The 25,511-nt window shown below is 43.5% G+C and overlaps 2 pseudogenes; one reads left to right on the top strand and one right to left on the bottom strand.

The window, feature by feature from the left end:
- The first annotated feature begins 6,102 nt into the window (after nucleotides 1–6,102).
- LOC144369502 (cyclin-dependent kinases regulatory subunit 1 pseudogene) lies at nucleotides 6,103–15,958 on the top strand (annotated as a pseudogene).
- A 7,261-nt stretch (nucleotides 15,959–23,219) lies between these two features.
- Nucleotides 23,220–25,040, bottom strand: LOC144364804 (ran-binding protein 3 pseudogene; annotated as a pseudogene).
- Nucleotides 25,041–25,511: the final 471 nt, after the last annotated feature.

Below are 25,511 nucleotides of genomic sequence, written 5' to 3'. Positions count from 1 at the left end.
AAAATGTAGCCCTGATTCATCAATTGTCTAACAAAATTATGATAAATGTCATAAGTAATGACATCCTAAAGTGCTGTGGAGGGATAAATATGGCAAATAATAATCATAATTAAAATATGAATAATTAGTAGGACTGAGAAATACACACTCCTATTTAATTATTTTTTTTAAGTTAAACTATTACTGTAGGATAAACCAGAAGAGAGACAAGAAAGGAGGTCACAAAAGGGTGTAGGAGGTATTGAGGTGTGAAGCTGATCAAATTATATTTTTATATATGTACTAGTATGCCACAGTGAAACCCATAATTTTGTATGATTAATATGCACCAAAATATCATATATTGATCTGCAAAAAATAAGTTTGAATTTTAAATAAATAACTTGATAACAATTTGAAAATAATAAAGCATATGCCAGTCATTCATAACCTACAAGCTCCACGTCATGTTCCAGAAATTCTCTTTAGGGATATAGCTGGTAGTATGTTCAAAAAGAACAAGAACAACTCAAAGACTTAAAAGGACAAGGCTTATTTATTGTGAGAGCACGTGGCATTTCTCAACTCCCACTATGTCTAAATGGGAGACAAGCTGGGGCCGAGGAGACATTCTTGGACCTGGAGCTTGGAACTAGGATGTTTAATTTTTTGCCATTGAACAAATTATGGGTTTCAACTCTCTCTTGGGGGAAACATAAAATGAGACCTTTATGCTACATGACCTTCAAGATGGCCCTAAGAGCTGGCTAACATTCCACCTGTTTCAAAAATGTGTCCAGCATCTCATGATACTTCCACGAGTGTCTATACACCATCTAAAGCTTCTTCTTCCAGAATGATGGTACAAATGGTACAAGGTTCGTAGTCTTAATTGAGAAAATAGGATTTGCCCAGTTCCACAGATTTAAAGGTGGGTGCTCTTGAGTATGTTTATGAAGATTGCACCCATGAGGTTGCTGATGTCTTCCCACATGTTTAGACTCTCACCAGGCTCACTGATAATGTATCTTCACAAGCTACCCAGTGAGGTTGTCCATGGAGAATTTTCCATGGGGACCCATTCTTTTGTGTTAAATTTTTTTCACCAATGGAAAGAGGCATATTGGTTGGCAAACTGCTTGACCACCTCCCTGTGTCAAGGTGTAATGCAGCAGCCATGTCTCTTTCAGCAGCACATTTAGCAGCAGATGGCACCAGAAAAGAAGGCCACACCATGACACGAAACTAGGTCGGAATGCTGGGAAAGTAGCGTCCAAGTGTTACTCTGGACGTTTCAATGGACTCTTTATTGTTTGTTTTTCCAAAATTGTCCTCCTGTTTCGTGACCACCCTCGCTATTCCTTCCACAGGAAGTTTCATAGCCTGCAGATACATTCTTTATAAATTTCATAGGCTAAAAATTCACTTGTGTGGCATATCACCCATTGTCATAACTACTAATGCATACCCAGAGGCAAATTTTTACTTATTTTTGAGAAGGTGGTGTTCCAGAACTTATTGAATTAATGATTAATAAAGTAATTAGAAATTCCAAGATATTGATAGACATGTTAGTAGAATTGGGGAAAATGCATAATCTTCACTTTGGACAGTTTTTAAGGTAATTTTTTTGTGTGAAACATGAAGTATTACAGGCCTAAAGCTCACCCCCATTGAATATTGCCTGCTGATTGTGCTGTTATGATGGTCAAATCTGGACTATGTTATAAGAATATAATCACTGTAGCTTGTTTTCACTATGGCAATAAAGGCTGGCTTTTGTAAAGGTTCCAATAATCAAGGGAGTAAGGTACTCGTGCTTTTTTACAAAGTTTTCTGAGGTATTGACCAAAGACTGGGGCTAGACGTCAACCTTTACAGAGTATTTTTAATATCTACTATAAAGATACCACATGCAATAAACTGGATCAGTAGAAAGCACTACTAACAGTGTTACGTTGTTTATCAGTCCATTGTGTCTATGTTGGACAGAAGATATAAGTGACTGGCCATTTTATTGGTGATAAATGATTTTCAAACATAATTGCCTGATGAAGACACAGAAGAATTATACAAGATACCAGGACTAGTACTTTAGATACTATTTGGTGAAAGAGGTGTGGCTTAGTTTTAATAAATAGATTTCACTTTATTTTACATGCTCTATCAAACAGCATCTTCCCTAATATATAGTAAATATATATTTCGTATTTTGTCAAATTCAAATTGTAGCAGTGGTCAAAACATTGATTCATAAATATTTCCAACTTGCATAAATAAATTAGCTCTGAGTGCCTATCGTTTGTTCAATAAGTAAGTGAAAGATCTGTTTTATTCTCCCCTTTCCCCAGAATAATGAGCCATTGGGTCAAGGTCATTTTTTGTTCTATTCTAGAATGTCATGTGTTGGCCATGTGTACTTTATAATCAGAAGGAAAAAAAAAAACTAGGAACATAAAAACAAATCCCCTCATCTAATCCTTCTGTGAACGGTGTAGGTATGCTTCTAGTCTTTCTGAGCCATTAGAAGAGACTTCACTATGTACCCTGGATTCCTTCATCATTGGTCTCTTCCAACCAGGTGTAAAAATGGCGCCAACTTCACTCAATCTGTACAGATCTGGGAGAAACCCCAACTGAGTCACTTTCAGAAGAAGCCCAAAGATGTCTTTGGTTCATAGCAATCCCTCTCTTGTAACAAAAAGCCGCATGTATATTAAAGATACAGTATCTAAAGGGAGAAAAACCTTGAAAAGTTCAGTGGCATCTTCAATCACAAATGTATGAGCTCAGTGGAATTGAGCACACGTCCACGGGCATTCTGTCACTGCAGTGGAACTGATTCTATGAAAGTCCAAGAGACCAGTGCAAGCATCTTGCCATCTTTGGTTTTGTAGACGATTTATCGGCTTGTCATTTTTATTTCAATGACAGTGCCTTACATCAAGTGTATTAGGTTACTGTAAATTCTCTCTCTCTCCATAGCAGTTTTGACTTCGCTGTAATTGTAAATGTACTTTGAGGAGGATGCTAGAATAAAGCTCTAAAAAGGGTTTGTGAGGAATTTTACAGCATTATTCTCATTGTGATGAGATTGTGCTAAAGATTTGGGAAGCCAATTTCTCTTTCACATACTCTTTTGGTGACATTATTTTCAGAAAAAAATGGCCCAAGGTTGCGCCTGATCTTTGGTGCCTTTTACTGAACGCTTACTGGCAACGATCAGAACCAAACTGTGTTCTTGAAGGAACTTCATGCCGATGTTTGTCTCCCACCAATGAGACACAAGAGCAGACTCGTGTAATTAGCAGAATCCCCCTGGACTCGCTCTCTGTGCTTCTGGCACATTAATAAAGCTGAGACATGAACCACGACCCCTGAGGGCCTTTCCCCATAAGTCCCTTGTGGAAACTTGTGGTTGTCTGAGCAACAGCTCGACTGAGTAAGCCGGCCAGAGCCCCTGTGTGTTGGCCGCACTAGGAACTGTGCTGAAGTGGTCTCAGCTGGGAGCTGCTCTGGTGGATTTGACCAACCGGCATTTCTAAGGCAAATGCCACGTGCTAAAGAAATTCAGAGATGTTAACCCCAAAGGCTGGAATTCCAGGAAGGCTGTATCCTTGAAAGAAACGGTGCTCTGCTCCTCTGCTGTATCAGCAAAATTCGCAGTGCGGGGTGTTTGGGTAATATTTTTCTCTCCCTGAAAGCGTAATGCAATTATTTTTTGCAGCCACATTAACTCTTATGATTAGCATCTTGATGGGGTTTTCATACCTAGTGACTGATTCAGAAGCTAGGTAGTTGCTTAAGTGCACGTTTATCAAGGAGGAATGAAGACCATTTTTACTCAGTGGTGAGTCATTGAAATGAATTGCCAATCAGCTCGTAAGCTATGTTTAGGGATAAAAAAGATTCTAGCAGAGATTAGCAAAAATGTACCCTTTCTATATAGATAAACCTCGATAGTTTAACATATTTTACTGTTAAGAAAAATAATCAAGTTTTCATCTTGCCTAATTGGACTTGCCAGTTTTTTAAACCCACCCTGGAGTCCTTGAGAGATAACCATCTTAGAAACATGGCGTCAGATGACTCGGGCAGAATAATTGCTCTTTTTATTTTAAGACTCAGGACAGATATACCAGTGTCGATCTGAATTAGCCAAACTTCCTCAATTCACACAAAAACCGCCACTTTCCTTTAAACCTTACAGGTCTGTTTAATGCAGGGCTGAAACATTTATATGTGATCCACTTTCTCTTATAATCCCAGACAAACCTTGTCCAGCCCAAGAAAAAAACAAAGACCAGTCAGTGCTGGTCACACAATAAGTTACAAGCCCCCAGGGGCTGTGGATCGTCATCTACAGAATTTTAGATCTCAGTATCTGCCATCCAGGACCTGTTGTACTCTTGACCACAAAACAGCTGAGTTCTTTTTAAGTGTTTTTGTTTCTTTCTCGAACAGTTTCTCACGTGGAGACTCCTGGTCCTCTGAGGGTAAATGGAAGCTGGTCAGTGGTCACACCGACTCTTCCTCGCATGGCTCAGGTGGACAGCAGAGGGGAGAAACGTCGAGAACAGCAAGGCCACATGGACCAGACGGCGAGACGCCGCGAGGGGTGGGGCAGCTGGGCTGGTTCTGCTGCTTCCAAAGCATTTCCCTTCCACATTTATACCTGCCTGTCTGACAGGAGCAGACTGGACTACTTAAAGACTGTTGCTAAGGAGAAGCTGTGTTTAAATAGCACTATTTTAGAAATAGCTATTCAATATAACGATCTGAGTTTTAATGCAACGAATCGTAGTTTTCAACAATTTAAGTGAGCATATCCTGTCACCCTCGCATGTCGGATATGTACTTGTGGTAGATAGATGGATATAGTGATATCCATATCTATAGTTGTCTACACACACACACACACACACACACACACACACGAGCCACAGGGCCCTGCTCAAGAGAGAGTGCTCTGATTTCACCTTCCCTTATTGTCATTGGACTTAGTTCTGTGTTAACTTAGAGTTAAGATGCCATTTGTGGAGCTCACTGGATTTGTCCCTGCCACAGAGCTCGGAGTGGGTCATGGCTATGTCCAAGGACAGACCCTGTGCTCAGACAGGAGGACTGAATCAGGCACTGGAGGGGCCCGTTCCCAGGCACAGCCCAGTGCGGGTGCTGTCCCCCAGGGACCAGGCTTCTGCTACTGTCAGACCCAAAGAATTTTGCTTAAATGACTCTTCATACGATTTGGATTCTATTTTTGTAAAACACAGATTCCCCCATAGAAATTCAATAAATAAAGGACTTAACCGCTGAATCAAGGAAGCGAACTCCAGTTTTTAACCTTCCCATGGGATTGGGTGAGACCTGGCCCTCGTCAATTGGTTCTGCAGGTGGTCTTCCAGGAGGCGGAGGGCGCAGTGACCCTCAGGCAGGTCCAGGGCAGACTGTCACCGTGGCCACTGGGTGTCATTGGATGAGGCTGGCGCTGTAGCTGAAGCCGTAGCTGCTGGACCGCGACAAGGGCTGCTGGGTCTCCTCGCTCTGTTCAGGAGCATAGCTGGGAAACGTCTGGGCACGCGACATCTTGGAGGCACCGAAGCCATGACCTAGAAGGCAGGAAAGGACAGCTGCGGTGAGAAGCAGATTCAGCAGAGCAAGGGATACTGCAAAAGCCAACTCACACAGCGAAACTCCAGATCCGCAGAGCTGAGCTAGCCGTGCGGAAGCTGGTGAGGGTCTGGAGACCTCTGTGTCTCCATCTTTCATGAGTTAAAAGTCTTGTAGTCAGGGATCAGGGTTTCCCCAGGTGCATCCCTCTGAGAGTTCTGGATGCCAGAGAACTAGGTACGTTCTGTAGGGATCTCAAACTTCTGTCCATTAACTTTTGAAAGAAAAATAGGAAATCTTTTCCCCTCAAGGCTGCTTTTGATGGAGAGCCTGTTAGGGGTTTTCTTTTCACATACAAAAGCCAATTGCACACTTTCTTAAAACCCTCTGCGAGCAAGCAAACTACACTCAGTCTTAAGCAACCATCAGTGACCAAGGAGAAAGCGTTTAAATGACAGAGTCAGGGGCTCTGGTTTATTCTGGTTGGTTTGTCCCTGTCACTGAAGCCATTCCATGACGTGGTTCACCAAAATGGTAAGCCTTGATGGTCACTACGATGGCCTAACACTTGGATCTTATGCAAGATATATTTAAAAAGGCTTGGACTGTTCAGAGGTAGCTTTGTGATGAGAACTTGTCAACTGCAAACCCAAATGAAAGTGGTCCCTGAACACGTGTCACAAGGTCAAAATGGGTGGAGAGAGTGTGCATGCGGAAATCCCCATGCTCTTCCCAGTAGCTGCCTCATCCTTTCTGAGCCAGTAATTATTCTTCATGCTTGAGGATGATTTGTGCCACTGGAAACATTGATCCAGCAAGGCAGAGTTTAGATTATACTCAAAGGAAGAGGTGTTTTCTGTTTGATATGTATGTTCTCCGATCTCCAGAGTGAGCAATGCAGAGAAGACTATCTGTTCGCTCAGGAACATGGAATGTCTCATTGTGGATTCAGTGTCTCTGTCCTCTGCAATGTCATCGGCTTGAAGCCATTGTCATGTGTGTTTGATGTCTCAAAAAAATACCCTTGCTGCATGGGGAACTTGGGATTCAGGGAGGACACCAAGGGAATTGGGTAACAAAGGGCTAATTAAAACTGGTAGAAAGAACAGGCTAAATGTTAACGTTGTGCGGGAGAGAACTCTCCTTCTGGATAAAAACATTTTGGCTTCACTGTTTGCTGACCCTCCTGCTGACCCTCTTGCTGACTGAGCAGGGAAATCACAACAGACAGTCGCTGGCAGATCTGGGGGAGGAGAGCGTGGGGGCAGTTCCTCCTTCCCCTCCTAGGGTCCTGAAGCCCCTTTTCCTCCCTGGGGCCCTCAGGTCTGATGGTGGCCAGGCCTCCCACTGTGAGTCCCTCACAATCCCCCAGGTTTCCTGGACTTTGTCTACAGCTCTCCAAAAGTCCCTTCTTAAACCCTCTTGGCACCTCCACTCAGTGCGTGTTCCCTCTCTTGCAGGACCTGGGGCCACAGTGAAGGAAGAACAGCAGGGCAGGGGTGGACAGGGCGAGAGAGGGCCTGGAGGGCTGGTAAGGGAAGCTTTAGGGGTGAGAGGGGTTAGACCAGGAGAAGGCAGGTCAGGATCTCTGGGGCTTTGACACCAGGCACCTGTGGGGCCTCTTGTACTGTGTGGCTGGCAGCTGACTTGAAGGTACTCACTTCTCTTTGGGTTTCTCAGTTTCCTTATCTGCAAATTCCCGATGCTAATAAAGCCACTTAGTTTGTATGACCTTTAGATGATTACACCAGTGAGTTGATCCACGCTAAGCACTGCCATTCTGCTGAGGGGATCCAGCAGCATGGTGTCTCCAAACTGCCCTCCAGGGCAGCTGGGGAAGGCCTCTCTCAGGAAGTGGCATCTGGCATGACTTTCTATGGCCAAGTTCTGATACACTGACTTGACAGGGGAAGAGGCATCAAAATTTTAGTGATTTTATCCCCATATCTTAACATTTATATTCATAACCAGTGATATTCCATAGTTTCTCTAAGTGGGAATACTGGTATTTATCAGCCTTAAGCAGCTAGACAGTATGATATTAAAATTATATCCCTGGTCTGGGTTATTAATTTATTTATTCTTATTCCTGTTATTTTTAAAGTTTTAGAAATATCTTTAACTCATATTACTTTGTGGGCTGAAAGCTAAAATTTAATTCGATAATTCACTTCACCCATGAACACATTTTTTTATCCTAGAATGTTGAGACTCACAGGTGCATCATGCAACTCACAATCACCCATCAGGGACCCTGTGGGAAAGGGCCCCTGTGGAGAGAAGGCACCTGCCTCTCTGGTGGACAGGCTGCTGGGGAATGAGGGTCAGACCAAGAGCAGCAGAGGGCACCAAACCAAGAGTCCACAGGGCCTCGCTGGCGATTCCCAGGAGGAAGCTGGCGGAGCTTATGGGACCTGCGTCCCAGAACCACTCATCACGAGGACAACCAGAAGGACTTCCTTCCTCAGAGTGCACCCTTCCCCACCACGGCCCACGCAGCCTGAGTTCTGCTGAGCAGCTCTGGACCTCGCGGTCCTGATGGGAAGAGCACCCTCTCCAGAGCAGACCCACAGCACTGCAGGAAGACCCGGGGCAGCAGGGCTGCAGCCAAAGTTGGTTCTCTTCCTCCTCCCGCAGGGTGGGCCCATCTTCCTGTCACCCCTTCTGCACCCGCAATACGCCCCCCACCCCCTGCCGGCTTCCTCCACCATCTCCTGGTGCTGTCTCTCACTGGTGTCTTTCACATGTCATTCTGTTTCAAGGTCAACCTTGTCGTCTTCACCTCTTCTGTGAGTCATTTCTGGTCTAATTGGAAATGAATTCATGATTTTTCTTTCTTCAACTGTTTATTTACAGACAACTTACAAATTATGCTATTTAATGCTTATCACAAAAACAACACACCTCAATCAGAGCAGAATACATAAAGGCTTTACAAATGCTGTTTGATTTTGGCCGAGTAAGTGTGAGAACCAAAGAGAGAAATAATTAAGCATTTTCTCAACATTCATTTGAATTCTGCCCTGAGGCACTATTGATGAAAGCGAAACAAAAATCCACTCCCAGGCTTAAATCAACAACGTGAGGAAACAACTTTGTTCATCTGTGATGCCTCGATAGCGCAATCGCTTCCTGAACTTTCCCCTCCAGTCCCCCTTAAAGACAAATGGTTGAATCTGGACCCGGGAATCTGAGGGCAGAAAATTTGTGATTTTATTTCTTAATAAGGGCTAATTTCCAACGCTGTTTTTATCAAAATGATCAGAAGTATTTAGCCAACCACAAATGACATTTGTTAACAATCATGACTCTATTTTAAAAGTCCTCTTGAGTTTTGATTTTGATTCCATTGTGTATTCATGTTTGTTTTAATGGAAAATAACATTCTCTACTATATTTTCAGGTAATGTTGACAAACTGGGAAAAAAAAGAAACCCAAACCCACAGTGTCTTTACCTGGTGGTTTCAAGTACACTTTGAAACATACCCCAGCCTGCCAGCTTCTCCCTGTGGTCTGTATGCAGGCCCCAGAAACATAGTCCCATTCCATAAACAAGGAAATCTACTGGACACAGAGACTTTTGAAACATTCGCTTTACTGTAATAGAATTATAGGAAATCACCCCAACCCAATTCTGGGAACTCAAGAGTGTCACACAAGAAGGGCAAAACCACCCAGCCTGGAAGAGGGAAGGATCCCTGCCGTGCTATAAAACATCCAAACTGGTAATGCAATTGGAGGGTGGCAAATGTGGTAGAAAAGAGCAGCTGAATGGGAAGACAAGACCAGCGGTTCCCACTCTGCACAGAGAAAACAATCAGGCCAACCCATGACACCGTCTCCCTCCTGAGGAGCAGGGAGGTCCTTGGCCATACAGAGGCCTCGCTGAGCAGGGCATTCTGGTGGGTTCTGGTTTTTCTACTCTTTCTTCACATGTCATCTAAGGAAAATGCTCTTTGTAGGAAGTCAGAGGATCCAAGGCATAAAACATGTGGCCATAGTTGGTAAAGGGAGTGGGCCAAGTAGAGATGCTTCGTGACTCTCTGTGTGTCTTATTAATTTGCTGGGTCTGGGGATGATGAAAGGGTGCTGTTCCCTTGAATAATAAAATGAAAATACAAAGTGCAAAATAAACAGATAACCATGTTCTCTGGAAGGAAGGGAGGTGCCGGGAGTGAGAGCGCTGGCCGCCACTGGTCCTGGAGGGTGACAACAAAGACTGGCTTCCCTCTTGAGCAACAGCTCTGGTCACCAGCAGGGCCGGAGCAGGCCGACTGCAGACCAGGCCTGGACAGGGAGGAGGAGGCAGAAGGAAGGTCTCTGGGGTTCTTGCTGTAGTGAGTTGGGGGCAGTGTGGTGTCCATGGAGCACTGAGCACTTGCATGCTGACCTTGCAGCATGGACAAAGCTGGAGTGAGACCAGGGGTAGCAGCAGTGCAGGGCTGGCCACAGTGTCTGAGCAAGGACTTTCCCCGTATTAGTTACATGTGGAAATGCCAGGCACACTGCCCACATCCCTTCTGTAACTGTATTTGAATTTCACTCAGTTTTTCCAGGTTCTAACTCCTGTTAGACTCTGTTTTCTTTGGGTCATGGTACTCTCCTCACATGCTTCTGAACTCCCCTGGGGATTCCAGAGGTCAGTGGCTTTGTGCCCTTGAATACAAAGGTATCCGGGTTCATTTCAGCACACTGGAACCCAAGAGGAGCTATGGTCACCGGCTTCAATCTACACGGGGAATGATTTGTAAGAGTCACAATATCACAACCACTATTCACTGAGCACATATTTTGGTCTAGATCCTGTGCCAGGTACCTTAGAAATATTATCTGCAAAAATCACCTCAACCCCAGCAGGTGAGACTGCATTCTGTGTGTCAAGGGGACTGGGTTCAGGAAAGCCCTGATGGCAGGTAAAACATGATTCTGAGTGTGCCCGCGATGGCGCTTTTGTTCAATACGAGAGTTGTCATCTAGTGGACCAAATAAAAACAAAACCCTCAATGAGGGTGGGCATCGTCCAAGCCTTCTGGACAGAACAGAGAGGAGGGGGCAGGCAAGTCCTCTCTCTGAGCTGGGACATCTGTCTCCGTCCTTGGATGCAGAACTCCTGGTCCTCTGTTCTCCACTGACTTAGAGCACCGGCTGTCCCGAGCCTGCAGCTGGCTGTGGGCAGGTTGTCAGACGTGGCCTCCGTGACCACCTGCCCATGCCTCGTCTATCCACTGTGTCCCGTGGGCTCCGCTTCCCGGGTGAACTCCGACTAGCCCTCAGAAGACCTAGGGGTGGTTCACAGCAGGCCGAACCAGGTGGGGAGGCAACCCCGTCCCTGAAGACTTGACGGGAGCACCTCTGAAACGGCGAGGTGGATGGAGAAGAACAACAGCCATCGAAGGAGCAAAGCTCTCTTGGCTGGCCAGGGCCGCCCTACAAAACACGGCAGGCCGCCACTCAACAGGGGACACTCATTTTCTCACAGGTCTGGAGGTCACAGGTCAAGGGTGGTCAGGGGAGTTTCCCTGAGGCCTGTGGGTGAGGTTTCTCTCTGGGCAGCAGGTGGCTGTGATCTGTGTGAGCAGGCCGTGTCCTCCTCTCCTTTCTGGAGGTTAGCCGCCCCATGACCTAGTTCTACCTCAGTTAACTCTTAAGGGTCCTGTCTCCAAGACACTCACTCTGGCAATTCAACCTCTGTGTTTTAGGGGGACACAATTTAGAGTCCATCACAATCTATACAAGATAGAGTTGGGAATATAGCTCAGAGCTAGAGTACGGACAGGCTTAGCACATGTGAGGCCCTGGGTTCGATCCCCAGAACCATAAACAAAAAATTAACAGTGGTTTTATGCCACAAGGTTTCTAATATAGAGTGTCAAATTGCATTGTACCAATACATTTTCTACCTAGTAGACGTACAAGAACTTACTTTCTTAGCGTTAGATTGATATGAATATTATTGGATTTTTAAGAATTTTTTTTCTCTCAAATTGAAATATGAACAACTGCATCTTGTTAATTTCCTTTTGCTGCATATTTTTTTCTGGTAGTAAAGTCTTAGTATGTGCTGGCTTTATGTCTTGATATCAAGTTTTCATTGCAAAAATATTAAAAATTTCTTATACCGTTGCAATTTTTTTCCTGCTACCTTTAGCTCTTTAATTAAACTTGTTCAATGTCCTATGCAGTGCTGATGTGCTGGGAGCAGGGTGGGTCCCCTGGTATCCGTGTGCATTCACACACACACACACACACACACACACACACACACACACACACACAGAGTAATGCCCACCACAAATCTCGTCCATGTAACCTGCCTTTGTCCTTTTCAGAATTTTTAGGCAGTTCTCTTTTCCTAGTGTTGAAAGGTTCATGATAATATTTCTTGGTGTATTTGTTTTTCAAAAACTTTATGATTTTTTTTCAACCAAAGAACAGATGTCTTTCATTTCTAGGAAATATCTCTAAATTATTATAATTTTCTATTCATTATTTAACTTCTATTTTCTCTGTTCTCTCTTCCACCTCTGTTTTCTTTTTCTGGGTCATCTATTTATATGTTCAAATGGTGTATTGATCCTGTAATTTTCTAATCTTGTTTTTCACTTTCTTTTTAATGTTTTTATTAGAAAATTACAGTCACGCCTAATATCGTGGTTCATTTTGACGTGACCATGCCTGCATGGGATATAGACGGCTCCACTTCAACCCCTTCACGTTCTCCCTCCCCTGTTGTCCTTCCTCTGCTCTGTGGATCATCCTTCTATTGATTTGTAGTTTTTTAAAATTAGTGCTTTATAGACATTCCTAAAGATGAAACGCACTGGGGCAGACGCACACGTGCACAGAGCCTAACTTGGTCAGTTCCATCCCACTGTCCCTCCCCTCCCCATCAGTCCCCTTCCTCTCCCCCACTCATCTCCCTGCCCTGACCCCCCTGCCAGTTCTTTTTTCCCCATTCACTGTCTTTTTCTGCAGCTTTATTTGGGGGAGATTTGTAATTTGCGCAGACTTACAGAAATAAAATTCTACCACTCTGACTGTGATTTGCAAGAGCTCTTCTTTCCCTTCTCATTTTCTTCCTGCTTTCTCTTTTCTTTAATTTACTAACAGAGTAAAAAATTCACTAATTTTTTAGCAGACATAAATTACATACATATATCTATTAATAAATGGACTTCTACCTACCCAGGATTTAATTTCAAAACCCAAAGTATGGCTTTTCCCTGGTTGTGGATCATTCCTGTACTATCTTAAAGATAAAAAAAACTTTGAATCATCAAAAGTCTGGATCGTCTGCATTTATTTATGGTGGCAGGATGCAGGGGACAGTGTTCCAAGTCTTAGGGGTCTATCTCAGTCTTTGAAGGGCTTGTGTCCCAGAACCATGACCTTCAAATCTATTTCTTGGCTGTTTTTCTCCCTGTATCATGAGGCAGGAAGACCAGAGGGAGGTGAGTGGGAGAAATGTCTTTTGCTCCCTAATAGGACGAGTCTCTGATCAAGTTTGTCTCCCCTTTGGGAGAGTGAGCTGGGGAATCCGAGGAGGCCCTGGGACTACCACCGTGGGCTTCTGCACTCTCAGGAGTGAAGCCTTCCGCCATTTGTCAAAGCCTTGATTCATGTGCACCCCACCCCCCCACCCCCCCACCCCCCGTTTATGGCTCCAGTGGCCTCCATTTAAGAAAGCCAAGTCTGAGTTGGAGCTCTCTGCATTTGGCTGTGTGTACAAATTTGGGGTGGAAGTTTGCTCAGAGTTCTCTGAAGGATCCTAGAAAGATAGTCGCTCTTCAATTGTCTCAGCCTTTTTTGCTGTAAGAATAGAAGTGATGACCATCAAGGTCTTCAGTGGTCAGAGCTGAAAGAGAAGGTCTTCCATTATCTTTATTTTATTTTTCCTTTTTTTTAAGAGAGAGAGAGAGAGAGAGAGAGAGAGAGAGAGAGAGAGAGAGAGAATTTTTTAATATTTATTTTTTAGTTTTTGGTGGACACAACATCTTTGTTTGTATGTGGTGCTGAGGATCGAACCCGGGCCGCACACATGCCAGGCGAGCGTGCTACCGCTTGAGCCACATCCCCAGCCCCTTATTTTTCCTACTTAGCCTCTTTATATTAAAGGGTTAAGAAGTTTATGTTTCTACTCTTCTTGGAGGATATACATACACAATTGCTCCATCTGATCCATTTTGATGAATTATTGATTTGGAGTAAAAGTTTTTTTATCAAAATATTTTTTGAATAACTTATTGACATTACATTATAGACCTTTGTTTATACGTGTTTAAACTTTTTATGTAAAAAATATTTTTAGTAAAAGTCCAGAGTGAACATTTCATTTGACCTATGATAAACTTAGATGTAAAGTTTCTAAAAGGAAAAAGAGTAAACCAATTTATTAAATATAGAAGCAAATACAGCCACAGTGTTTTGACTTATTTTGTGTGTGTGTGTGGGGGGGGGTGAGTTTCTTTCACTATAGGACACGATAGTAAGCATCTCAATTAAAAGGGGCCGTTTGCTGGGTGTGGTCATGCACACCTGTGATCCCCATGACACAGGAGACTGAGGCTGGAGGGTTGCAAGTTTGAGGCCAGCCTCAGTAACTTAGGCCCTCAGCAACTTAGTGAGGCCCTGTCTCAAAATAAAAAATAAAAACTGGGGGTGTAACTCAGTGTCAAAGCTTCTCAGGGTTCAATTTCCATATTAAAAAAAAAAACAGTGATCCCTCATCCGGCATAAAACTGTCCTTCTTCAAGTAAAATCCTTATTTGGGGGTATTTTGTCAAAGTGGTACTGGTGTTTATAATTGCTACAAAGTTACAAAATGCAGAACAACCTCAGAAAGAATAGAAAACAGTCAAAGCTTACTTCACTTTAACTTAGCTTTTCTTCAGAGAGGATGTAGAGTAAAAGTCCACATTGAACAATAAAAAGGAAAAAAATGATAAGAGAAGGTGCCATTATTATTACTGTTTTTTTTTGCTCCAGCCATATAATTTTTAATTTCTTTTTCTCTTCTCTCACATGAAAAGGATATTATAAAGTATTAGATACAATATAAAAAAAGGTATCTTACAATATGTGTTTTATGTATTGTTTGACAGTTCTCCCTTTTAACTTTGTAGAATTTCATGTAAAGATCATTAGTTTTGAAATGGTAGCTTTTAATTAAACATTAAAGTAAAAGACAGGTGGCGCGTGCTGCTGGGAGTTGTTTAGAGGTTGGCGGCGCCGTGTTGGAGGCCCACAGGCAGAGCGATCAAGTCGCACAAACAAATTTACTATTCGGACAAATACGGCGACCAGGAATTCGAGTACCTGCATGTCATGTTGCCCAAGGACATAGCCAAACTGGTCCCTAAAACCCATTTGATGTCTGAATCTGAATGGAGGAATCTTGGAGTTCTGCAGAGTCAGGGATGGGTTCATTATATGATCCATGAACCAGAACCTCACATCTTGCTGTTCCCTCGGCCACTACCCAAGAAGCCAAAGAAATGAAGCTGGCGAGCCACTTTGCAGCCTTGAGCTTTACCCAGCTGTCCTTACTTTCTGACATCTTTCTGATAATGTGATTATGTTGCCTTCTTGTTTTCCACTTTGATATTTAAAGGATATTCAATCCACTGTTTGAATGTGCTGGTAACTACTTTGCTTGTGGAATAGAGCCACTGCTGCCCTGCCAGATGAGTGCTCTGTGGACCACAGCCTTAGCTGGGTTGGTCCCCAGAAGCCACAGTGTGCTCTGTATCCAGCAGAACACACTTGGCAGATGGAGGGAGCATCTAAGAATCAGACCACGGCTGTTACAGGGATTGTGTGAACTTGCCGTTTTAGTTTTTTCCTGCTGGGTGTTGTATGTATGGTGACTTATGGATTTATGTTTCAATGTATTGAAAATTTTCCATTTTATTTGAGAAATCTGTTCAATGTTAAAAACCTTGATTAAAGAGGAAGTTTTTATAGTCTAAAAAAATAAAATTAAAAAAAAAGTAAAAGACAGGTTATCCTGCTTTCTGAATTTACCAATGTTCAATGTAATTCTGTTTGTTTAATCCATGTAAAACTAGACTGCCCTTTTCCAAACTTTTTTGAGAGGATCTACTTTGACTCTAGTTTACCTACCTTGAGATAGTTAATCGTCACTATTAAAATTACAAATGGTCACATATTGAAAGGCTTATGAGGAAAGTTACTAGCACAATCATGCTCTGCTTAAGGAAGGCCATGACATCTAGAAATGCACCATTAGTCCATGTCATCTTATAAATGTCAGAGAGTGTACAGACACTAGCAAGATGGCTATGATATCTCCAGGAGATAAGATCTTGTAGAACCACCATCACATGTGTGGTCCGTCCTTGCCCAAAACATCATGGAGTGGTACATGATTATACTTTTGAGTAGATTTTATGTTTGTTTGAAATAGTTTATGAGTCACAAGCAAGTCGTAAACAAAGTACAGAAAACTTCTCCCAATGCATGTCATGCTGTCACAATCAAGATGTAGATGTTGTTTCCAACTGCCTTTTTATAAGAGAATATATATTTATCCCAGTCCATAAAAAGCAAAGATTAAATATCCATAGGAATCTTTACACTCTGATGGTGTGTTATAAATATTGAATACAATATAAGGCAAGACTGATAATTCTCATGGCTTTATGTCTTCCTGACTCTGTATGCCACGGATGTTTTGGTATCCTGAGAAGAGCTGAGAAGTTCTATTTTACTCTTCCCTTTGCCTTTCTTACTGAGCTCTCATGGAAAAGAGTCAGTTCATTTATTGGAAAGGGTCAGGTTCGTGGCTTCCTGGATGTGTGCCTTGATGCAAAAGAACATCTAGCAGAACCACCCATAAATGTTTGATGAACATAAAGAAAGAAAGTAATTTTTATTGAAATTAAGAAATATACTTGTTAATTTTTTAAATTTTAAATATATTTATTTAATTTTAATTGAAAATGTTTATGTTTATAGTAAACAAGATGTTTTGAAATGCAAGCACCACTTGATATATTAAAAATCCTAGATCATTCTTTTTTGGCAAATTTAATTCCTATCTAGTCATATCTTTCTGTTAAGTTTAAGCATGTTTTTTTTTTCTTTTTTTGCCTAAAAATACACTTTATAGAAAATAAACATATTTGATTTTTTATTCTAATTTGTTATATATGACAGCAGAAGACATTACAAATCATATTACACATCTAGAGCACAATTTTTCATATCTCTGGTTGTATAGACATATTTGATTTTATGGAAGTGGGATAACCAGAACCATACTGAAATCTCTTTGCTATTTTTTTTTTTTTTTGCAGGTTAAGTACCACAGTTTTATATGACTGAATGAACTAAAATCAGAAACATGAATGAGAGATTTGGATTTCTAACTGAAAATTCCTTTCAAAAGTATTTTTTGCATTTTTAATCTTTACTGCTTTCTTATTATCAAAAAAAATAAATTGAAATATAATTGGTCATACAAAAAAATTTACTTTGGTGGAGTTTTCCCAGTACCTTTTCTGATATTGCTCAGTGCTTCTCGGTGTGAGTCGCTCTAATACTGTGAAATAAAAGCTACAAATTTTAGATTGGTTGTCTAAGTAATAGCATTTCTGACAAATTAATAATGTGATGCTTTGCTCGGCCCATGAGATTTTTCATTAAATATTCCCCCAACTGTTATTTACAATAGGATGACAACTCGTAATTTGTCAAGAAGTAAAGAACAGCAGGAGTACCTCTAAGAGAGGAACATAACCAAACTTCTAGCATGAGAGGGGTGGCTAGTGGCTATCTTAAAAATTCACAAGACATTGTCTTTTTATTTTTTTAATCTTTCTTACTCATATTTTAGACTTTTCTGTGCCTCTTTATATGTAGACTAAAGTTCAAAATATAAGTGTAAGTGAAAAAGGATTTTCATGATGTGATCTAATCATGAAAACTGGGAAAAAAATCATGATGGCTCTTTCAAAGTCAGCACAGATAGCATAGATGAACAGGTTCACAAATGACCAGTGGCCCCAGATAAATAGTGATTTATGTCACATGAGTATTCCAAAGCACTGACACCATTTTTGCTCCAACTTGGTTCTCCCAGCGAGAAAAGATATGAAGTCTTCTAAATAATTAATTGGAAGGGCTGAAGATGTGACTGAGTGGACGGGGTCGGAAGCATAACATCCCAAGCTGCCACTACCTGCTGCGGAGGCACAGGCAGCACTATTCAATATTCAGTATGGATTGTGTAATTAATTTGCCACGATGTGAAACTGGAAAGGAAAAGGCCAGCAGAAGAGGGGAAAACTCTGAATGTTTTATTAGGTGGAAACAGGCAAAACCAAATTGCAACTGAATTAGGAAGACCTCGGATGTGATGTGACAAGGCATGGGATTAAAAGAAAGATCAGTTCCAGAATTAGCAGAAAGGAAAGGGTATTTAAGAGGAAAGACTAAAATGAAGGCAGAGATGATGTGGGGAATATTAGAGTTTTAAACGTTATAAAGTTAAAAAAGGATAAAAGTAGGGAGTTTGCAGTTTATAATAAAATTTGCATGAGTTAAATCAAAAGAAGTGAAAATCTTTTCAATGACTTTGGCTCATACAGCATCTCCAAACCCACAACTAGATGTAAAAAGACAGTGTACAATTCTGTTGCCAGTATCTGGGTGATATTCCAATCACGGCAAAGCATGTGGGATAACTCCTTCCAAAAACATTACTTGCTCAGCCACTCAGGCTAAGCATCCTGCACCAGAGCCGGCCTGCCCATCTGGGAGTGGGAAAGGAGGCCTACAGGGCTCTCGCGGGGCTCTTCCTCAGAAAGTCTGAGTCTTTATCAATACCATAGTCAGATGTCTTCCCACAGTGTGTGTTGATTTTCTTGTCAAGAGGCCTGTGGTCATTTCTAATCCCCTCAGTAACTTTCTAGTGGTAAAAGAGAATAAGCCAGGCATGGTGGCACACACCTCTAATCCTTGCTACTTGGGAGGTTGAGGCAGGAGGATTGCAAGTTCAAATTAGAAAGGCTCTAAGTAACTTAGTGAAACCCTGTCCCAAATTTAAAAAAAAAATTTCTTTTAAAAGTTGGGACTGTAGCTCAGGGCTAAAGTACCCCTGGGTTCAACCCCCAGTGCCAAATTAAAAAAAAAATTAAAAAAAAAAAGAAATGAAAACCATACTTCAGTGATAGCAATGGAGTGGTTGGGTCACCATGGGGCACTAACACGGAGAGTTTAAATCTAGGGATGCATATTTTTTATACAAAAAAAAGGGGGGGGAGGAAAGGTGAAAAAGAGTGGAGGAAGGTTTTTGAAAGCAATGTATAATGTTCTGGGAGTTATGAAATAATTTCCTTATTCTAATCCCAGTGTGAGCAAGGCTGTGGGTTAGGAGATGAGAAGGACCCTATGCAAAATAGAAGGCTTTTTGATGTTCTGATCTCAGCCAGTGTTTCTAAAATCCCCCTGCTGTCCCTAGAGCGATCAGAGAAGGAGAATCCAGAAGAATATGAGAATTGAGACAGGAACAATCCACTAACCAGATCTGGGGACTGTGCATGGATAGAAGTTAATTCATTCAAGGCTGGTAGACAAAAGATCTCACTGGGGGCCTACAAAGAGGTTGTAAAATAGTTGGTGGAAGACGGTGGAAATGAGACGGACATCATTACCCTAGGTACATGTACGATTGCAAGAATGGTGGGACTCTACGTAAGGCACAACCAGAGAAGTGGAAACTTCTGCTCCATTTGTGTACATGAGTCTAAGAGCATTCTGCTGTCATGTGTAACTGATTGGAATGAATGAATGAATGAATGAATGAATGAATGAATAAATAAATAAATAAATAAATAAATAAATAAAATGTTGTTAGGTAAGAAAATAAGCAAAGCATCGTGCTGAAGACTCCGATAATGGAAAGACCAAAGGAAATAGTTTAATATGGAAACCAGAAGAAAACAATTATGTTAACAATGCTATAGAAGTGAATGCTATTAGTATCTTCAACAGGATACAAGAAAAGCCAGGGCCTCTGTCAACAGAAGCAGAAACCTGAAATCTGTGAGTTAACAAACTAGATGAGATGAAAGGGAGACATGGGGAAAGGACCACTAGGAACCTCCAAAGGCTAGATGAAAGTCTCTAACAGCCCTGGGATGAAGAGAGGACGCATTTGGAACACAGAGGGAAGATCAGAGAGATTCCTACAGAAAAATGGATAAAGGCAAGTTAAAAAAAAATGGAAGGTTGAAGGATGGGGATGTGGCTCAGTGGTAAAGCCTTTACCAGTAACTGCAAATAAATAAATAAAGACCTGGAGAAGGCTGTATGAACATTTGCATGAGTTCCCAGGGAAGAAGTCATAACTGAAATACAAAATACTCCCATATTAAATCAAGAAAGTTCATCCCCAGTTTAAAACATTACCCAACAAATACAAATTAATAGACCATTGAAAGGAGGTCTGGTATGGTAGAGGAAAGAGAAGGGGGCAGGGGGAGGGAAAGGGGGAACGTGAACTTCAACCGATTTCCACGGATGGATGAACCCACCAAGTATGAATAACTATAAAGCTCTAAAAAAAATTATCCAAAAATGGAAGATGGAAATTAGGTAGAATTATATAGCTCATGATCCTAACAGAAAAGTAAAACAAATTTCACACTAACTAAACGAAACAAAACAAAACAAAAATATCAGCAAAGCAAACAGATTATTTGGAATAATTGCTGATGATCTCGGCCTTCTCTGAAATTCTCCCGTCAGAAGACAGTTAAAATGACTCCATCAAATTTATGTAGGAGAAGTTGTGACACATAATTTTTGAAACACAATGTACCTTGCATATAAACACGATATTTCATGAACACGGAAAGTTTATTTATGGACTAAAGAAAACTAAAAATATTTTCAAAAATTTGATACCTTATGCAATGTGCCACAACTCACCTAACTAAATATGTCCCTTTCCATTTCTCTAGGACTTTGTGTCTTCAAATCCTGCTTGTACTTCTAAATCATTAATATTCTATTTGTACCAGATGATTGATACCAAGATGAAAACACTACGGTGCCTGGTTGAACTACATGAAATTGCTGCTTTTTGACTGTTTTTGATCTATAAGATCAAATCCAAGGGTTCAAACTCATAGAGAATAAATAAATACTTAACATTTTGATGAGATTTTTTATAGTAATTTAGTGTATCAGTTATGGTTCTTCAGAAAGAACAAAGAAAAGCAATAGATCTAATATCTCTTCTTTATATCTATCTATCTATATATATCTATATCCATATCTATCTATCTATCTATCTATCTATCTATATATATATATATATATATATTGTACATAACCCAGTAGTGTAGGTTGCAGAATGGCCAAAGAAAGTACCCAGAGACAGCATAGGAGACACATGGTTTATTGGGAAAAGCTTCAAGAGATCAGTGACTGCTCCAAGAAGAGTTCAGTGGCAACAAGATGACAAGTAGCACTTCTGTCCCTCAAGGTATATTGTCAGGCAGGGCTTCCTCTCCCTCATGGCGTTTAGTCCAGTGGCGGCCAGCTAGACAGGTGACCCATGTGCTTCCACAGTGCCCTGAGTTCCCTGCCCCTCCCCATTTAGAGAGAAGTTTTATATGTTAGTCTGCAGAAGCAAGAAGCAGTGACATCATCGAGTATTAGTTTGCTTAGTTTGCCTGAATCCCAAGGAACATCTCTCCTGGTGTAGACACAATAAAGTAGCTTTCTACGAATAAGACTAACCTGTCCTAGTAACCTGTCCTAGTTCCCTGTGTGCTTAGGAGAAAGCCAGGGCCCTTCAAGATAAAATGTATCTGAACTTTCTGGCCCAGGCTTCCTCTCATCGTTCCCTGAACTTGGCTAGAATTTGGGGGAACAGAAAACAGGCATTCAGGGACTCGGAGTTTTACCTCTCCCCTCTTCTGCAGGGGCCATGTAATCTATCTTCTCCATCGACTGAATATAAGGAGTTGGCTCACGATATTATGGACGCCGAGAAGCCCCTCAATCTGCTCTCTGCAAGCTGGAGGCTCCAGCCAGTGATGGAATTCTATTCTAGTCTGGAGACCTGGAAACAGGAGAGCCAACCTGGTATGATCTTAGTCTGAGGACTGAAGATGAAGGTCTCAAACTATGTGGTCAGGCCAAAGAAAAAGGGAGAATGCATGTTTTCTCCTTTTGTTTTATCGAGACTGAATGATGCCTCCCCATGCTGGGAGCAGCAGGGCACTGGCTTTACCGAGACTGAGACTGTGACTCAGATGCTAGCTTCATTCAGCAATGCTCTCACAGGGCTCTGGATGCAGCTCAGTGGTGGAGCACTTGCCCGGCATGCATGAGGCCCTGGGTTCAATTCCAGCACTGCCAACAGATACACATTCCCACAGACGAGTTTAGAAATGATGTTAAGTCCATGATGGGTAGTTCCCGCTGGACCCTGAAAGTTAGCCATTACATTTACCATGTCGACTTTTATCTATGTGATTATTTTGTCTTTAAATAAGCTCACTTTTTTTTAAATTTTTTTTTTTTTTTTAGTTAAAAGTTTTAATGTAGTTCCCAAATACATTTCATATGACAATCTTACATAAATGTTCCAAAACACATGGGCATTGTCTGGTTTTCCTTGTCACTAGTTGGCTAAGGCGTAAAGCAGAGAAGTGTGACCGGATCTCCTGGGCAGGCCTCTGGTGTCTCCCCTGGCTCAGGCTTGCAGGGGGCTGGGCAGTGCAGACTCATGGAGCCACCCTGGCCCTGGGGCTTCTGGCTGCCCCTGGAGGTGTGGGTGGCACAGCTGCAAATCGAGGCCTCCTCTTCACCCCCGGGGCGCTGGGGGGGGGCAGGGCTGGGGGATTTCCCCTAAAGTCCTGAGGAGCCTTGTGCACAAGATTCACCTCCTCTATGGGCTGCCCTACGGGTGGTACCCAGGCACCTACTCCTGTATGCTGTGTGCACGGGGACAGCGTACTGTCTGGTACCTGGTCCCCATGGCTAGCTAGGGCCCCGCTGCCTCTCCCAGAGGTCCCAGCCCGTTGTGAGGGTATGATGTCCAGGGCTGTGCAAGGAATGGCCCACAGCAGGAAGCAGGCTGGCGCCAGGTGCCCGAGGACAGATGGATCACATGATGTGGACGGGGAAGAGGCTACTAGGGGTCCCTGGGGCCCCTCCCAGGCTCCGTGGCCTTTTTTTAGATAGGAATCTCCAGACCTAGGCCAGATGGAAGCAGACACCCCACCGCCCCGTGACTCAGCTTACAGGAACCCAGGTGGGCAGAGTGGGGGCCTACTGACCCCGGCTCAGAGGCCAGGACCACAAGAACAAGCCCTCAAGGAGCTGTGCCTGCTCAGCGCAAGAGAGCAACTCAATCCCAGAACTGAAAACAGAGCCTTTGGAAATTAAAAAAAAAAAAATTGTAAAATATAAACCATCAAATCAGAATGTGGGAGATAAAGAGCCACACAGAGCACCCAGGCCCTGTGCTGGCTCCAGGCAGGTGCCACCCATGCAGGAGGGAGGGTGCGGTGGCAGGGGGGCCAGAGGCCCTTGCTGCACCCAGAGGCTGCAACACGCAGGGTGAAGAAACCAGGTCTCCCAGTCCCAGTGAGAAGCTGTGACAAGTCTTAATGTGCCATTCAGAGGAGGGGCAGGGAGGAACGTTCTTTTTTTTTGCTCATCAATATGATGAGGTCTCATGTCCCAAACCACATCCAGGCAGCTCCCGAGTGAGTCTGCTTTCCAACGGATGCAGATCCAGACTGTGGTCAACCCGGTGGGTGTGGCTCCGCCCATGGTGCCGCTGCCTGCGGGGAGGGGGCGGGCAGCAGACAGATGACCAAGCAGCAGCCTCCTGTGCGCTGGCTGCTATGTGCTCCCAGGCGTCTGCCCGTCACCTTCCTCACCTGCGCAGGCCCCGGCAGCCCCCGAGGGAGCCAGCACATCATCATCGCTGTCGTCCTCCTCGTGGGATGGGGCGGCCCCAGGCTCAGGGGCGGGCATCTTGGCCTCTTGTTCCTGCTCCACACGGCTGCGAAGGGCCAGGATGCGGTGGTGCAGGGCAGCGTACAGCTGGCCTGTGTCCTTGGAGCTGGCTGAGATCAGGAAGACCTTCACACCCTGGTCCTCAGTATCCATGGCGGTGATGCGGATGCTCTTCTCGCTGGCCTTGTCCATCTGCATCTGGGCCCACAGCTTGGTGTTGAGGATCAGCCTCAGGCTGCCCTGGGTCCGCATCACAAGTCGGGACTGCAGTGTCCCATCGTCGGTAGATGCCATGTCGTTGAGCCTGAGCAGCCCCCGGCCTCGCTCCACCCAGGACTGTGAGGTCTTGTCAAAGACAAACAGCTTGCACTGGGTCTGTAGCACGTTGCTTTCTGCCTCCTCCCCAGTGATCACTTCCACTTTCTCCAACAAACACTTCCGCGCTGTGGCCTTGGTGTAGGCAGCCCCTGACTCGACCAGGGACTCTTTCTCAGGGGTGGCCTCCTGGGAAGACGACTCAGATCCAGACTGCGTTTTCCCTGCTGGCATCTGAGCTGACCTCGTTTAACTTGGGGAAACTCAAAACACGCTGGCTCATGTTCTGGCCAAAGACGAACTTGTTGCTGGAGGCGTCGGCACTGTTGGCTGTGTTCTCTAAACTGGAACTGATATACTGGAGAAAGTAGTTGGTGGCAGCTGGCGTGTCTGAGCTGGGCTGTCCGGCACTCTCCAAGCCAGCTACATCGGTATTCTCATTCACCAGCTTAACTCTGTCCCTCAAGTTCTGCCCAAATACAAAGGATTGCTGTGCAACTTGATCTTTCTTCTCACAGTTTTCCTCCTCAGAAGTATTGCTAGACTCATTTTTCTGGGGCTCTTTCTCCTCAAGTGCATGTGCCTCGTCAGCAGATTCAGAAGGACTTCTCCGTGCAGGGTTTTCTGGTGATAATGATGTTGCTGCCCCCATGCAGTCTGCTGGGATGCTGACTCCATTGGTGCCACTGCTAGGGATGGATTGCGACAGTGCTTTTGGCTGTGGGGCTTGCAATACAGCTGGGCGGAGAACACTGCGCTGCTGTTCCTTGGGCTTCTGGCTTGGCAAACCTGCACTGGCTGCCTGGCCATGGATCAGTGTCGGTGGCTTCAGCCGGAACCCGCTGCTCTTTTCCTCTGGGTCTGAGTCAGAATTGCCTGCAGAGGACTCGCAGAAGGTTGATGGCATAAAAACATTGTGTTTTGACACTGACTGTGAAGGTGGGAACTGGGTTAAAGAGGACGTTCTTTCTGGCTTGACAGGAAGGCAGTAGTTTCCATCTTCTCGGTCAGAATCTTCTCCTGCTTCAGGACTGGAGCCTCCAGCTGACCTCTTTTGTCCTTTATCCTTCTGAAACACAAAGACGGGCGGAGCAATGGCAGGCTTTTCTTCCTTCGCCAGGTCCACCATTTTACTTCCTTAAGCCCTCCCACAAGGCCCCGCGCCGGCCCAGGCTCACCAGTTTTCTCTCTTTTTTTTTTTTTTAATTTTGAATTCAGCCTCATCTGCAACAGTAATCTCCAGGATGCCTTGCTTTTATTTATTTCTAATACAGTATCACCTGCTTCTCAGAATACCATCAGACAGCCCACCCTGCCCCTGTGAAAACGGAGAGCTGCCTGGCTTGCTGCCTACTGCTGAGCGGGTTCCCTTAATGTATTCCCCTGCTCTGATGCTGGTTGCAGCTGAGGGGGTAAGTACTGCGTTGGTTTGAATGTCCCCACTGAAATTCATGTTGAAATTTAATCCCATTGTGTGTGACTGAGTGGAGACCAGGTGGCACCTCTAAGAAGCGATTAGGTGATTAGGCTCTGCCCTATGGGTTAATGGATTAGTGGGTTGCCTAAAGAGTGGCTCTGTTATAGAAGCCAGTTTGGCTCT

Source organism: Ictidomys tridecemlineatus, chromosome 12 (genome assembly GCF_052094955.1).
Source record: "Ictidomys tridecemlineatus isolate mIctTri1 chromosome 12, mIctTri1.hap1, whole genome shotgun sequence".
NCBI lineage: Eukaryota > Metazoa > Chordata > Mammalia > Rodentia > Sciuridae > Ictidomys > Ictidomys tridecemlineatus.
The sequence above is the reverse complement of the archived record's forward strand: the minus strand, read 5'-3'. Positions and strand labels throughout refer to the sequence as shown.